Here is a 3,299-nt window from a genome sequence, read left to right as displayed (position 1 = left end):
GAGCAAAAGAAGAAAGAAGAGAGTAGAAGAAAAAGAAATGAGGAAGAGGGAGATGGTGGTGAATTCGGCCAAAGAGGGGGAGAAGTGGTGTTTAGGTTGTGTGAAAATGAAGGGTTGAAGAGGGGTATATATAGGAGAGAGGGGGGTGAATGGTTCGGCCATTATGGGTGGGTTTGGGAGGGAAAGTGGTTTGAATTTGAAGGGTGAGGTTGGTGGGGATTTATGAAGGATGGATGTGAGTGGTGAAGAGAAGGGTAGGATTTGATAGGTGAGGGGTTTTTGGGGAAGAGGTGTTGAGGTGATTGGTGAATGGGGGAAGAAGAGAGAGAGTGATGGTAGGGTCCTGTGGGGTCCACAGATCCTGTAGTGTCAAGGAAAAGGGATCCTTGCACCAAATGGCATCAAAATCCACGTTTTGAGCCATTTCTGGCGTTAAACGCCGGGCTGGTGCCCATTCCTGGCGTTTAACGCCAGGTTCTTGCCCTTTACTGGCGTTTAACGCCAGTCTGGTGCCCCTTTCTGGCGTTAAACGCCCAGAAGGGTGCCAGACTGGGCGTTAAACGCCCAACTGCTAGGCTGACTGGCGTTTAAACGCCAGCAGCATCTTCCTCCAGGGTGTGCTGTTTTTCTTCCTATTTTTCATTTTGTTTTTGCTTTTTTCATTGTTTTTGTGACTTCTTATGATCATCAACCTACAAAAAAGATAAAATAACAAAAGAAAATAATTAATTAGAAAACATTGGGTTGCCTCCCAACAAGCGCTTCTTTATTGTCATTAGCTTGACAGAGGACTCTCATGGAGCCTCAGAAATGCTCAGAACCGTGTTGGAACCTCCCAACACCAAACTTAGAGTTTGAATGTGGGGGTTCAACACCAAACTTAGAGTTTGGTTGTGGGGGCTCTGTTTGGCTCTGTTTTGAGAGAAGCCCTTCATGCTTCCTCTCCATGATGACAGAGGTATATCCTTGGGCCTTAAACACCAAGGATTCTTCATTCACTTGAATGATCAACTCTCCTCTATCAACATCAATCACAGCCTTTGCTGTGGCTAGGAAGGGTCTGCCAAGGATGATGGATTCATCCCTGCATTTCCCAGTCTCTAGGACTATGAAATCAGTAGGGATGTAATGGTCTTCAATCTTCACCAAAACATCCTCTACAAGTCCATAAGCTTGTTTTCTTGAGTTGTCTGCCATCTCTAGTGAGATTTTTGCAGCTTGTACCTCATAGATCCCTAATTTCTCCATTACAGAGAGGGGCATGAGGTTTACACTTGATCCTAAGTCACACAAGGCCTTCTTGAAGGTCATGGTGCCTATGGTACAAGGTATAGAAAACTTCCCAGGGTCCTGCCTCTTTTGAGGCAATTGCTGCCTAGACAAGTTATCCAGTTCTTTGGTGAGCAAAGGGGGTTCATCCTCCCAAGTCTCATTTCCAAATAACTTGTCATTTAGCTTCATGATTGCTCCAAGGTATTTAGCAACTTGCTCCTCAGTGACATACTCATCCTCTTCAGAGGAAGAATACTCATCAGAGCTCATGAATGGCAGAAGTAAGTCCAATGGAATCTCTATGGTCTCAGTTTGAGCCTCAGATTCCCAAGGTTCCTCATTGGGGAACTCATTGGAGGTCAGTGGACGCCCAGTGAGGCCTTCCTCAGTGGCGTTCACTGCCACTTCTTCCTCCCAGAATTCGGCCATATTGATGGCCTTGCACTCTCCTTTTGGATTTTCTTCAGTATTGCTTGGGAGAGTGCTTGGAGGAAGTTCAGTAATTTTCTTGCTCAGCTGACCCACTTGTCCTTCCAAATTCCTAATGGAAGATCTAGTTTCAGTCATGAAACTTTGAGTGGTTTTGATTAGATCAGAGACCATGGTTGCCAAGTCAGAGGTATTCTGCTTGGAACTCTCTGTCTGTTGCTGAGAAGATGATGGAAAAGGCTTGCTATTGCTAAACCTGTTTCTTCCACCATTATTGTTATTGAAACCTTGTTGGGGTCTCTGTTGATCCTTCCATGAAAGATTTGGATGATTCCTCCATGAAGGATTATAGGTGTTTCCATAGGGTTCTCCCATGTAATTCACCTCTTCTATTGAAGGGTTCTCAGGATCATAAGCTTCTTCCTCAGATGAAGCTTCCTTAGTACTGCTTGGTGCATTTTGCATTCCAGACAGACTTTGAGAAATCATATTGACTTGTTGGGTCAATATTCTATTCTGAGCCAAAATGGCATTCAGAGTGTCAATCTCAAGAACTCCTTTCTTCTGACTAGTCCCATTGTTCACAGGATTTCTTTCAGAAGTGTACATGAATTGGTTATTTGCAACCATTTCAATCAGTTCTTGAGCTTCAGTAGGCGTCTTCTTCAGATGAAGAGATCCTCCAGAAGAGCTATCCAAAGACATCTTGGACAGTTCAGAGAGACCATCATAGAAAATACCTATGATGCTCCATTCAGAAAGCATATCAGTGGGACACTTTCTGATCAATTGTTTGTATCTTTCCCAAGCTTCATAGAGGGATTCTCCTTCCTTCTGTCTGAAGGTTTGGACTTCCACTCTAAGCTTACTCAATTTTTGAGGTGGAAAGAACTTTGCCAAGAAGGCATTGACTAGCTTTTCCCAAGAGTCCAGGCTTTCTTTAGGTTGAGAATCCAACCATGTTCTAGCTCTGTCTCTTACAGCAAAAGGGAATAGCATCAGCCTGTAGACCTCAGGGTCAACCCCATTAGTCTTGACTGTGTCACAGATTTGCAAGAACTCAGCTAAAAACTGATGAGGATCTTCCAATGGAAGTCCATGAAACTTGCAATTCTGTTGCATTAGAGAAACTAATTGAGGCTTAAGCTCAAAGTTGTTTGCTCCAATGGTAGGGATAGAGATGCTTCTCCCATAGAAGTTGGGAGTAGGTGCAGTAAAGTCACCCAGCACCTTCCTTGCATTGTTGGCATTGTTGTTGTTTTCGGCTGCCATATGTTCCTCTTCCTTGAAGAGTTCGTTCAAGTGCTCTAAAGAGAGTTGTGCCTTGGCTTCTCTAAGCTTTCTCTTTAAGGTCCTTTCAGGTTCAGGATCAGCCTCAACAAGAATGCCTTTGTCTTTGCTCCTGCTCATAAGAAAGAGAAGAGAACAAGAAAATATGGAATCCTCTATGTCACAGTATAGAGATTCCTTGAAGTGTCAGAGGAAAAGAAGAGTAGAAGACAGAAGTGGAAAATTCGAACTTAACAAAGGAGATGAAGTTCGAATTTTGCATTAAGGGATAGTGTTAGTCCACAAATAGAAGGATGTGAGAAGGAGGG

At 43.7% G+C, this 3,299-nt stretch overlaps 1 non-coding gene across 1 annotated transcript; it reads left to right on the top strand.

Annotated features, from left to right (window-relative positions):
* Window positions 1-2,460: 2,460 nt before the first annotated feature.
* Window positions 2,461-2,568, top strand: LOC112799005 (small nucleolar RNA R71). The gene has a single exon (XR_003200596.1). It is a non-coding gene; the product is annotated as a small nucleolar RNA R71 (small nucleolar RNA).
* The last annotated feature ends 731 nt before the right edge of the window (window positions 2,569-3,299 follow it).

The sequence above is a fragment of the Arachis hypogaea genome, chromosome 4 (assembly GCF_003086295.3).
Source record: "Arachis hypogaea cultivar Tifrunner chromosome 4, arahy.Tifrunner.gnm2.J5K5, whole genome shotgun sequence".
NCBI classification, from domain to species: domain Eukaryota; kingdom Viridiplantae; phylum Streptophyta; class Magnoliopsida; order Fabales; family Fabaceae; genus Arachis; species Arachis hypogaea.
This window is presented reverse-complemented; position numbering and strand designations above follow the sequence as displayed.